Source organism: Physella acuta, unplaced genomic scaffold (assembly GCF_028476545.2).
Source record: "Physella acuta isolate Inbredline_101_S28 unplaced genomic scaffold, ASM2847654v3 ptg002022l, whole genome shotgun sequence".
Lineage (NCBI taxonomy): Eukaryota > Metazoa > Mollusca > Gastropoda > Physidae > Physella > Physella acuta.
Window position 1 is genome coordinate 201,303 of NW_026733526.1, and position 13,244 is coordinate 214,546.

At 38.2% G+C, this 13,244-nt stretch overlaps 1 protein-coding gene across 1 annotated transcript in view; it reads left to right on the top strand.

Moving 5' to 3' along the window:
• Positions 1 to 8,670: 8,670 nt before the first annotated feature.
• Positions 8,671 to 13,244, top strand: part of LOC131931739 (dipeptidyl peptidase 4) — a 101,761-nt gene continuing 97,187 nt past the window's right edge. Inside the window, exon 1 of the mRNA XM_059288583.1 lies at positions 8,671 to 8,924. The gene's annotated coding sequence lies outside the window, so the exon portion shown is untranslated. The remainder of the gene's footprint in view (positions 8,925 to 13,244) is intronic.

The following is a 13,244-nucleotide window of genomic DNA, read 5'->3' on the forward strand; positions in this document are numbered from 1 at the left end:
TTTACTGAACCTGATTTTAGTTTTTCACTGATCTGAAATTTGAAGTCATTGTATTGCGTGATAGTTTACTCTTCATTTGTTGTTTGTAATATGTCTTTGTACTTTACGCACAGTTCTTTGATCTCTTTGACGCCAAACTCAAATACACAATTTTTTTAAACCAGTATGATCAAAAGCTGACCAAAACTGCAGTTCATCTGCTGGAAACCTTACAATTTAAATGATCGCTGACTGATCGTATAAATTGTATGATGTGTCTTGTGTAGATTCCTACGTTTTCATTCAAAATTTTCTTGGCTTTATCATTCCAATAAAGATCTTCAATTTTCAAATTGGTGTGCTTCAATAGATAATAAATTACTTCGCTGCAACAACATTGATAGATTAGCTAATTCAGTTAATACATTATTACGGGATAAAGAGCAACTTGATACAGGGGATCTCTTAATAATTTCAAAACATAACGACAAACAGGATCATTTCAGTCTTGGACTTGTTCTTCACAGTAAACAGTTAAGGCTTCATGATTTCCAACAAAAGCACTGGCAGCAAAGTGACATGACAACCAACGAACTTCATTAATCGGTCGAAAAGAAATTACATCCATATCATGCACCTTGGCCAATTCTTCAAGTGCGCCATTTTTAACTGAAGATCGACTAAATAAGGTGTAAACTGTGCGTAAGAGAACCTCAATATTTTAAAACAAATTAACATCTTTCCAAGCATCAGAAAGTGCCAAGTCTTCTCGATGAGCAACACAGTGCTGTTCAACAAGATGGGGGACCTGAGCCTTCAGTAAAGCAGCTAATTCCTTCCTACGGCCTAAAATAACCGATGCCCTGTCTGATGTTATCATTTCAAGTTGATGTTCAGTGTAGTACTGTGTTATGGCTGCCTCCAGAGCTGAGGCGTCACATGCAGTAAGCTGAATTATTCCACACAAAAAAAACGGTTTTGTAGAATAAAAAATTGACAGGACGAAATTCAAAATAAAAGATTAGCATTTTATGTACAGTTTTGCCAGTACTTTCATCAACTAAAAGCGTGTCTAACGATGCTACTCAAAGTTCTGTCAGTATGTTCTTTACAACCACCTCGTTGATTGCTTCAACAAACTCAAAGGTGTAGTTCTTACTTCGCCAACTGTCTGGTAAAGAAACATACTTCCCCATGTGGTTATGAATCAGTTGTATCGACAGCATCGTGGCGTTCATCCTAATGGCGAGAAGAAAATTATCCATTAGGATTCGAACTTGATCCTCGTTTGACCGCTGGCGCTCATTTTGTTCAATTCGTTCTTCTCGCTCAGTGTTAGTTTTTAACCAGCAGACGTTTAAGGCCAGTCCCATTTGAGCGGTTGTACAGAATCGCAACATTTTCTACGTGAACACGAGACAATAAATGACGTTTACAGTAGTCAAGCTTCCATGATTCCCATCGCTTTCCTGTGACAAATTCGTTGTCTTTGTTGGTTTTTCTTAGAAGTACTAGCAGCACAGAACTTACAGTTCAGTCGAGTCTCATCGGAATATTCATAGATGCTTCCTACTTCAACTGAAACATTCTTTGAATCTGGCGTATCGGTTGTTACTTTAACTTTGAGCCATTCCAGTTTAAACGAATCTCTCGCTTTTTTCTGCATTGTTTTACCGCTTGTTACACATATTTTTCTTTTCAACATTTTCAAATAACACAGAGTAGTAAACTTTTATTCCTTACTAGCCGTCCCGGCCAGGCCCTGCACTGGCATCTCTGAAAAACGTATCTGTAACTTGTGTGTTTAGTAATCAGCATTTACCCGGCATTGCCCACCCTAACCACAACCAACCAAAACACAGAAAAAACGCAAACATAACACTAACACATCACAAACACAAACGAAAACACAAAAACAAACGCAAAGACAAACCCAACCACAAACACAAAGAAACCACAAACACTAACGCAAACAAAAAAGCAAACGAAAACAAATCCAAACGCAAACACAAACCCAACCACAACCAAACAAAACAAAAAAAAAACACAAAAAAAAACAACGCAAACATAACACAAACACAAATACAAATACAAACACAAACGAAAAAAACCGCAAACACAAACACAACCACAAACACAAAGAAAACACAAACGCAAAGAAAAAAGCAAACGAAAACACAAACGCAAAGAAAAAAAAGCAAACGAAAACAAACCCAAACCCAAATCCAAACGCAAACACAACCACAAACGCAAACCCAAATTCAAACACAAAGAAAACACAAACGCAAAGATAAATTTAAAGTGTCCACAGTATAGCCCGGGGCGCCAAATCGCACCATGACGACGTGCGGCGTAACCGCCTGAATCAACTTAGTAAACGACTATAGTACCCAACTTATTCATAGTCTTTTGAACTCACTTACGTGAACGTAGGTACCATAGCGAACACGGGAAGGCCCGGAGCGCCAGATAGCACCCTGTCGGGGTGCCGGAGGACGTCCGGATTTGATTCACTTAAAGATTATAGTAACCATTCTTATCCATAGTCACTGTTTAAAACGAAATTATGCACCATAGTGCTCACATGATAGTCCAGGGCGCCAAATCGAACTGTGCAGGAGCGCCGGCGGACGCGCCTGTTTCAATTTAGTGAACAAAATTATAATACTCCAAGCTTATCCATAAACGGAAAGAAATTAACATATAGGATTTGTAAGACCTGACTTATTAACTGTTATTGATTAAAAATTATCAGAAAAAAACAACAGTACGTTCAGTGTATGGAATAAATAAAAGGCAGTACTAAAAATACCAATAACATTGCACTTAATCAATCCCCGCTAATTATGTAATTATTTTTTTCCTAACACTAAAACAAAGTAATAAAAAGTAAATTCTTTCTCCCCCCGATTTAATGGGGTTTTTTTTAAAGGGAAGTAATTGTGGTTTCCAAATCAAGGGACGTTATGAGAACTAAAGGACAAAATGCGAATACATTTCAGACACAATTTTAGAAATTTTATAAACGTTGACACACTTTTTTACAATTTTATGTAATTTTCACAATTAAAAATTATTATTCTAAGTATATAAAATGAAAATTGTGTAGGTTTTCCACCATTCACAAAATATTACATTTTAAGCCCAATAAACAATCAATTCATAATCTTCTTCCATATTTTGGGGCAATCAGCTAAAAATTTTAAGTGCATATCTTCAAACTAATTTTTTATGAATTTTCAAATTTGTGTCCGTTAAAAACACTAGTTTTAATGCTCCAAAATTCCCCAAAGTTAAGTGTTTTGACGGACACAAATTTTGAAAATTCATAAAAAAATAGTTTGAAGATATGCACTTAAAATTTTTAGCTGATTGCCCCAAAATATGGAAGAAGATTATGAATTGATTGTTTATTGGGCTTAAAATGTAATATTTTATGAATGGTGGAAAACCTACGAAGGGGTTAATTTTTCAAGATGGCCGCCATTGTCATAGTTACCAAGATTTTTCCACCAATTTTTTTAGTGGAAATGCATATGCGGATGTATCTTAATAAAGCTGTAAAGAAATAACTGTTTTCTAACGAGTATTAAAAAAGTTTTTTTTTTTTACCGGAGCCGTCCCCCTTAAGGACTTTCAATAGTAATTTTTTAGCTCATAAATTTAGACCATGAGCACTTTAATAATCTAACACTTGAATCCATGAAGTTTCGGTTTTTTTTCGTTTTTTCTTACATTCCTTTGTAATCCACGACAAACATTTTACAAACATACATAATTGAACTTTATATATTAGATTTACCAAACCAGATTGTGAACACTGAAACAGTTCGATCCAGGTGCACGTAATGATCCCAAGAATTGGATAGATAGTATATAAATCCTTAAACCCAACAGAGCAAAAACACATCCACCTTTAGTAACGTAGAATTTGCATCTGACTTGGGTAAATCGTCAAAGTATCAATGAGGTGGGTGGGGGTTGGGAGATGGGGGGGAGGGGGCGTGGTAATTAAAAAAAAACCCTGCATGGTCAGCTACAAGCCGTAATCCCTTTCAGGTATTAGGTGTCAGATACGGTCAGTTTTGGGGTAAACCATTAAATCAAGCAGCGCGAGTGTCACCCAGACATCACATCGGTACCCACCCCGCTCAATTAAGAGGGAAGTCATTAACTAGACCTGTGGTATGACAACCGAGGTCACTCCCTCCCCCCAGTCAATGATACCCGTGGTTTCTGTTTATGCCCCAAAACACAAATACTGTTCGTTTAACAAAACAGGCACTAAAAATGGCCACTGGCCACAATTTTTCTTGTGAATCAGTCTAGCCCGACGTTCTGATAATCTGTGTGCGGGATCATAAAATGACTGCGCGGAATATTTGTAAGTGCTGCGCAGCTTAGAGGGAACACTGCCATAGAAAATGTGTTGTATTTGTGTGACCCATAGAATTAGAAAATGTGTTGTATTTGTGTGACCCATAGAATTAGAAAATGTGTTGTATTGGTGTGACCCATAGAATTAGAAAATGTGTTGTATTTGTGTGACCCATAGAATTAGAAAATGTGTTGTATTTGTGTGACCCATAGAATTAGAAAATGTGTTGTATTTGTGTGACCTATAGAATTAGAAAATGTATTGTATTTGTGTGACCCATAGAATTAGAAAATGTATTTGTGTGACCTATAAAATTAGAAAAGGTATTTGTGTGACCCATAGAATTAGAAAATGTGTTGTATTGGTGTGACCCATAGAATTAGAAAATGTGTTGTATTTGTGTGACCCATAGAATTAGAAAATGTGTTGTAATGGAGTGACCCATAGAATTAGAAAATGTGTTGTATTTGTGTGACCCATAGAATTAGAAAATGTGTTGTATTTGTGTGACCCATAGAATTAGAAAATGTGTTGTATTGGTGTGACCCATAGAATTAGAAAATGTGTTGTATTTGTGTGACCTATAGAATTAGAAAATGTGTTGTATTGGTGTGACCCATAGAATTAGAAAATGTGTTGTATTTGTGTGACACATAGAATTAGAAAATGTGTTGTATTGGTGTGACCCATAGAATTAGAAAATGTGTTGTATTTGTGTGACCCATAGAATTAGAAAATGTGTTGTATTTGTGTGACCCATAGAATTAGAAAATGTGTTGTATTTGAGTGACCCATAGAATTAGAAAATGTGTTGTATTGGTGTGACCCATAGAATTAGAAAATGTATTTGTGTGACCTATAAAATTAGAAAAGGTATTTGTGTGACCCATAGAATTAGAACCCTAACCCTAACCATAACCCTTAGAATTAGAAAATGTATTTGTTTGACCCATAGATTTAGAAAATGTGTTGTATTTGTGTGACCCATAGAATTAGAAAATGTGTTGTATTTGTGTGACCCATAGAATTAGAAAATGTGTTGTATTTGTGTGACCCATAGAATTAGAAAATGTGTTGTATTTGTGTGACCCATAGAATTAGAAAATGTGTTGTATTGGTGTGACCCATAGAATTAGAAAATGTGTTGTATTTGTGTGACCCATAGAATTAGAAAATGTGTTGTATTTGTGTGACCCATAGAATTAGAAAATGTGTTGTATTTGAGTGACCCATAGAATTAGAAAATGTGTTGTATTGGTGTGACCCATAGAATTAGAAAATGTGTTGTATTTGTGTGACCCATAGAATTAGAAAATGTGTTGTAATGGAGTGACCCATAGAATTAGAAAATGTGTTGTATTTGTGTGACCCATAGAATTAGAAAATGTGTTGTATTTGTGTGACCCATAGAATTAGAAAATGTGTTGTATTGGTGTGACCCATAGAATTAGAAAATGTGTTGTATTTGTGTGACCTATAGAATTAGAAAATGTGTTGTATTTGTGTGACCCATAGAATTAGAAAATGTGTTGTATTGGTGTGACCCATAGAATTAGAAAATGTGTTGTATTGGTGTGACCCATAGAATTAGAAAATGTATTTGTGTGACCTATAAAATTAGAAAAGGTATTTGTGTGACCCATAGAATTAGAACCCTAACCCTAACCCTTAGAATTAGAAAATGTATTTGTTTGACCCATAGATTTAGAAAATGTGTTGTATTTGTGTGACCCATACAATTAGAAAATGTGTTGCTAATGGTGGCAAGCTGTTTTGGTAACAGCTGTAGCCGAGTTGTGTTGCAATAATTTTCCTGCACGTGTGTAGGTCTTAGAGTCAGCGCTAATGGTGAAATACAGGTGGTTGAAAAATACAATTTTCATGCCAACATGCATGCTTGTAGGTAATATGTTTTTGTATTCTGACCTTTGATATTTTCAACTGTGTTTAAAACTGCCAGTTAAATTTTCTTGGATTTTTTATAATGGTTAAGTGTTTAGTTCTATCAATGAACAATGCTGTATAACCAATGACATGTTTATGTTAAAAGTGTTTATAGGGTAAATGCAGCGGCGGATTATAGCGGAGGGGGGGGGGGGGTGGAGGCCTGATGGAGCATCAGCCGATTATTTTACATATTTTAGTAAATTTTACTTTACAGCGTAAATGTTCCATTTTACTATAAATAATAAATTTTAAGTTTGATCAAAAACGTGCATACAATTTTGTATAGTTTGACATTGGTACTACTTGAACCATCAGTCAAGTTGAACTAGAAGGTTCCACTGGCGGTCGTATCACCCTGCGTTTGTTTAAATGAGCACCCTACACTAGGGATATGTGGGGCTACTACATTCGTTTAAAAGAGCACCCTACACTAGGGATATATGGGGCTACTACATTCGTTTAAAAGAGCACCCTACACTAGGGATATATGGGGCTACTACATTCGTTTAAAAGAGCACCCTACACTAGGGATACGTGGGACTACTACATTCGTTTAAAAGAGCACCCTACACTAGGGATACGTGGGACTACTACATCGTGTGACCCAAGGACCACGTAAAGCCCATGACACTTGGGCCGTCACCGAAGGTTCTCCTTCACAACTGCAGAAGGGGACAAATGTAAACAGAAGATTTTCTTACAGCACACCATGTGACGTCTCGATGGTAGTGCGAACAAAGTAACGCGCCAACCAGTAGATAAAAAAAAGTGCTGACATTCAAAGTAACCCCCCAACAAGTAGATCAAAAAATAAAGTGCTGACATTGTTTACATATAATTAACAAAGTAACGCCCCAACAAGTAGATAAAAAAAATAAAATGCTGAAATTCAAAGTGTGACCCATAGAATTTACAATAGAGTAACATGACTAAAAACAATTGCGCGCCTAGCTACCGAACGTGATGTCGCAGCCATTGAACGTGATGGCGCAGCTATTGAACGTGATGACGCGTGTGGTGTGGTTGGATAAAATGCCTACTAATTCGGTCCAAATTTTAATTAATTCAAAACATTTTTTGTGACAGAACGAAAGGATATTTTTTAAAACTTTCTTCGGCTATATTGTTCTAAATTATGGCAGGAATCGATTGGTACATGTTTCAAATCGCTAAGCGGTCTGGTTGTCGAGATATGGGCTAAAAACTGCATCTTTTCGAGGTTTTTTTTTTGCTTTTCCGGGAAATCCATGAAAGAAACCCGGAATTTTTTGGGCCTATGTTCATCCTGGTAGTTTGCTTAACATATTTGTTTTTGGAACTAGCCCTCGATATTGCTTCGTTGAGGAGGAGATACGACTTAAAGGCTGCGGACACACATCCATCCATCCATTCATCCATTCCCAGAAAAGACGAGTTAATAAACGCAATTCTCCTGAATGGAAATTGCGCTAAAAAAGTGCATAATAGTGCGCAATATTATTAGTACTTTAAAAATTTACATTAGTTTTTTGAGAAATCGGAAGTAGCGTAAACTCCTATTTCCGGTCAACGGAAATTACTCAAAATTTAACAGAAGGTAGAGAATTAGATCTTTTAATTACATGTAAAATTTCATTTATCTATCTGAAATAGTACTCAAGTTATAGGCTTTTGAAAAATTCAAAGTAGAAAAAGTACCACTTCCGGTTATTGGAAATCGCTCAAAAGTTGATATGGATCTACGATTTTGATAAAATACTTATATATGAAATTTCATCAACCTAGCTGTAACGGTATTCAAGTTATCGTGTTTACACACGGACAGACACAGACAGACACACAGACACACAGACATACGGACAGAATTGCAAAGCCCAGTTTTTCAGACTGGATTACGCATAAAGGACTGAGGTGTAATACAGTGAAAATTGTTAAAATTTTAAGTGATTTTTGTGCACGATTACAATACTTTCTTTATACTTCGTATATACGAGAAAGTAAAAAAACATCTGAGTGGAAATTATGGATAATTTTGCCAGCGAGCCACATAACAATTAAACCCATTTTGACAAACTTTTTAACACTCAACAATTCTAAATTCACAATTAATCTCATATAATTTCTCCTTTATCAAGTTCTTAAATTGACTTCAACTTTCAGGGTTAAACAGTCAACTACAGATTGTGGAGATTTGAGAGAATAATCAGCACGCCAATTTGTTGTGGAGATTTGGGAGAGTAATCAGCACGCCAATTTGTTGTGGAGATTTGGGAGACTATTCAGCACGCTAATTTATTGTGGAGATTTGGGAGACTAATCAGCACGCCAATTTGTTGTGGAAATTTGGGAGACTAATCAGCACGCCAATTTGTTGTGGAGATTTGGGAGACTAATCAGCACGCCAAATTGTTGTGGAGATTTGGGAGACTAATCAGCACGCCAATTTAAGAGGACTTGGAAAAGCAGACGAACATATTATGATCCATAATCCAATTCTAACATTTGATTGTGAATGCATGTCAACACATATTTGTATGAAACAATTTGTATGTGAATACACACTAGTGTGAAATTATTTGTAGGTCAAAAGGATAATTCTGTTGGCGATTCGTCCCTTTCTGATGTTAGCTTACAAGATCAGGTAAGCGACCTTTAGGTCCTTATGTAAGCCCTGTATGGGGGATGGGGATAACTTATATCTACCCTTCCTAGGCTTATCTAATTAACTGTCCGGTCAGTGCAACCACAGTAAAACCCATGGTGGTCAAAATCTTAACACACCCCGCCCAGAGTTTCTTCCAGGCATCTCTTCGGAGGGGGGGGGGGGGGGCGAACACCCCCCCTCCTCCGAAAAAATTCTAGCGCCCCCCCCCCCCCCCCCGAACGAAATGAAACTTATATAATTTATAAAGAAAACATATACTTTTAACAGTGTCCCCCCCCCCGAAAATTTCAAGTGCCCCTCGGAGAAAAAAGTCTGGAAGAAACACTGACCCCGCCGCTGAGGCCCCAATAAAGGCAGACACAAAGCAAGTGTTACCCAACATAACGTTGCAAGAAACATTACACACATTAATTTTAAAGCTAACTAAAACTCGAGGCAAACTAAAATATACTAATTACTATCTAAGACAACAAAAAATCAACTAGTGACTAAGCCTTACTTAGTCATCGTGGGCAACCCACAATAACAACACATTAAAATAATAAAGTAAAATACACACACGCATTCAAACCAATTTAGCAAACCCTCCTAAACATAACGATCTAAACAACATGGCCCAAAACACACGCTAAGGGTTTAGGAAATAGAAAACTAAATTTCAAATCTTCAAAAAAAACAAAACACACCACGTGTGTACCAGACCTGCCGATGTCCGCTATCTCGTTTTAGTCGAAAATGAAAGCAAACGAGAAACATCGGCAGTCGCTTTCAAACAAATCACACATATAAATAAAATATTAAACATTACATAGTAAACTGTTTACTAATAAATTAGTATATTATACCAAACGAGCCGACCCGCTGCGTATCATACGCCGCTATTTAGTTTTTTTTTTCTACTTTTCAGTAATTTATAATTTGTGAATTCAACAGTACCAATGCTGCCCTTGAAAATATTTGCTAAAAAACACTACCCCCCCCCCCACGTGAAAGCAGCCTCCTCTTAGTTACCTCCTCTAAGTTTAAAATCGTTTCAAACTAAATTATCTGCCCCTCATAGCCGTCACCAAACCCGTCTCTATGATTGTAAAATGTAAACAGAGTGAACACCGCTCACCAGATCATGTGGGGGTGGGGTGGGGGTGGTAGTGATAGAGAGGAAGAGAGGGGACTGCAAAGGCGCGCTTGCAGCTTGTTTTCTAACTGATCCCAGAAGAGAATTATATATATAGATAGATCAGACGTTGATTGATTGTCTCTTAACAAGTCCAAATACAGCAATTGTTCATATTATTATGGCCACTAGATCTACTAAACTAGGTACAACTGGTACAACACGACGTCTGCTACTGGTACAACACGACGTCTGCTACTGGTACAACACGACGTCTGCTACTGGTACAACACGACGTCTGCTACTGGTACAACACGACGTCTGCTACTGGTACAACACGACGTCTGCTACTGGTACAACACGACGTCTGCTACTGGTACAACACGACGTCTGCTACTGGTACAAAACGACGTCTGCTACTGGTACAACACGACGTCTGCTACTGGTACAACACGACGTCTGCTACTGGTACAACACGACGTCTGCTACTGGTACAACACGACGTCTGCTACTGGTACAACACGACGTCTGCTACTGGTACAACACAACGTCTGCTACTGGTACAACACGACGTCTGCTACTAGTACAACACGACGTCTGCTACTGGTACAACACGACGTCTGCTACTGGTACAACACGACGTCTGCTACTGGTACAACACAACGTTTGCTACTGGTTTCTTACTTTGCACCTTATTCGAACTATCCTCTAAATGAGTGGTTCCTAACCTTTTTGGAGGTATCGAACCCCACCATTTTATATGCACATTCACCAAACCCTTTTTACTAGTTATATCGTCTGCACTGACAAAATCCTATCGTGAATCATATAAGCCGGGTGTGTGTCTTGATCCCCGTCGAACCCATGAGATTGTTTAACCAAACCTTTGGGGCTCGATCGAGCCCCTGGGGTTACATTGAACGCAGGTTAAGAATCGTTTCTCTGAAATCTTCTGATTTTCTTCTTTTTATTACTTAGGTTTCCTACGGAGCATATGCGTAGGCAACACTTGGTCAACTAACTTAATTTGATAAAGATCGATCACTTATAACCCAGCCTGACTTTTTTCACGACTTCAACTGCGTTTGAACATCGGGACACGACATCTCAAAACCTGATGTTATACTGAGCGGGTTCCCAGAGGTCCCTTAACACGGATAATAATACTGGTTCAACTAGCTCACAAAGACAAAAGCAATATTAAAAATCGCGGACCAAAAGATCCTGCAATTCAGTCAGTGTCGTGCGCATTGCACTCAGAATAACGTCTGACGAAATATTTTTATCACTGCGTTACACATCTTAGACGCGTGATCTTGTTTTTTTAAAATTCAACTCTGGTCACGCAGGGCAGCGGCGGCTGCGTCCGTTACAGTTTTAACGCTGAATATAGTAGTACCCCTTACCCACCATGCAGTACCCCAATTGACGGATACCAAGTGATAAGATAGCCGCCAAACCATGTAGTGATAAGAATCACACCCTCCGAGGAAATTTTAACTTTTTTTTTTGGCAAAAACCTTCACGGGATTATTTTCATTCACTGCCTACAGTTTTATGGCGATCAGATAAACGGTGTCAAACTGCAATCGACAATTGTTTGCATATACCGAATATAGAGAAGAATCGCATCCCACCATACTGGGTTGCCGCCCCCCCCCCCCCAGAAACCTCTCCGGGTGTATTCTTAACAAATTCCCAGTTTCATCGCGATAGAATGAAAGGTGTATATTTCGGGGGGGGGGGGGCGCTTAAACTTTGGAGGGGGGGGGGGGGCGACGACGAACACTGCCATAAATATATAGTTTCTATATAAATAAAGCATAATAAAGCTTTTCAAACAGAAAAGGAATTAAGATCTATGAACAATAACAATCTAATTGACAAATATTCATGTCGTTCTAGTGATCTAGTTGAGAAAATTGTCGTGTTGTCCTAGATCTAATTGTGATCTATTTGATCATAAGGTTGAACATAAACATTTAAGCCATAAAATAAACACGCAATGACAAGAGCTGTTGATCACACATACACGGTAAAAATACAAGTTGAACATCCATATACAAACTTTTTAACACACACTTTAACCGTTAAACACATACACAGTTACCTTTGAAAACACACAGACCCTCTAACACACACATGATGTTACTGTTAAAGAAGGACATGAGGCTGAAAACCCTCACAAACTTATTTGTCTTTTCTCGAACACAGAAGCCAACAAGCTATTGATCACCGCTATCTAAATAATGAATGTACATCGTTTTTTTTATTGCAATAGCCATTTAATACAATTACTCCAATCTCCAACTGAGAATTTAAAGCTATTGATTGCATTCGGATCGTGCTGCCGATTTGCTAGTTGTTCGTTCAATGTTGGCGATGTATGGTGCAAGTCTATTTGTAAGGTTAGTTGGACAACCTAGAAAAAAAACCAGCCGTATCGTTTTAGATTTGATTAGTGTTAGGGCCAAAAAAATACCGAACCCTAGGGATAGGGTTAGGGTTAGGTTAGGTTAAGTTAGGGTTAGGGTTAGGGATAGGGTTAGGGTTAGGGTTAGGGTTAGGGTCTAGTCAAGGTCTATCAAAGACTAGTCTAAGGTCACCAAAGCTAGGTGGATTCATGTAGACTCACTATCTCACAGTAAATCATTTAGAGTGAGGTGTTCAAGAGGGCCAACTATTTTAAAGTAAAGCCCATTGGAACTGGTTTAAAAGGAAGGTTGAAAACTAATCTATAGAGTAATTTGATACGGGAACAGGGCATTTCCCCCCTGTCAATTACCCCCCGGACATTCCCCCCCCCCGACATTACCCCCCAGAGTAATTACCCCCCTGTCAATTACCCCCTGTCAATTACCCCCCCCCCCACTAGGACATTACCCCCCGGACAGTGTTAGAGTTAGGATTAGGGCTATGTTTAGGGTTAGGGTTAGGTTTTGGGCTAAGGTTAGGGTTAGGGTTAGGGCTAGGATTAGGGCTAGGGCTAGGGCTAGGGTTAGGGCTAGGGCTAGGGTTAGGGCTAGGGTTAGTGTTAGGGTTAGGGTTAGGGTTAGGGTTAGGGCTAGGATTAGGGCTAGGGCTAGGGTTAGGGTTAGGGTTAGGGTTAGGGTTAGGGTTAGGGTTAGGGTTAGGGTTAGGGTTAGGGTTATGGTTATGGTTATGGTTATGGTTATGGTTAT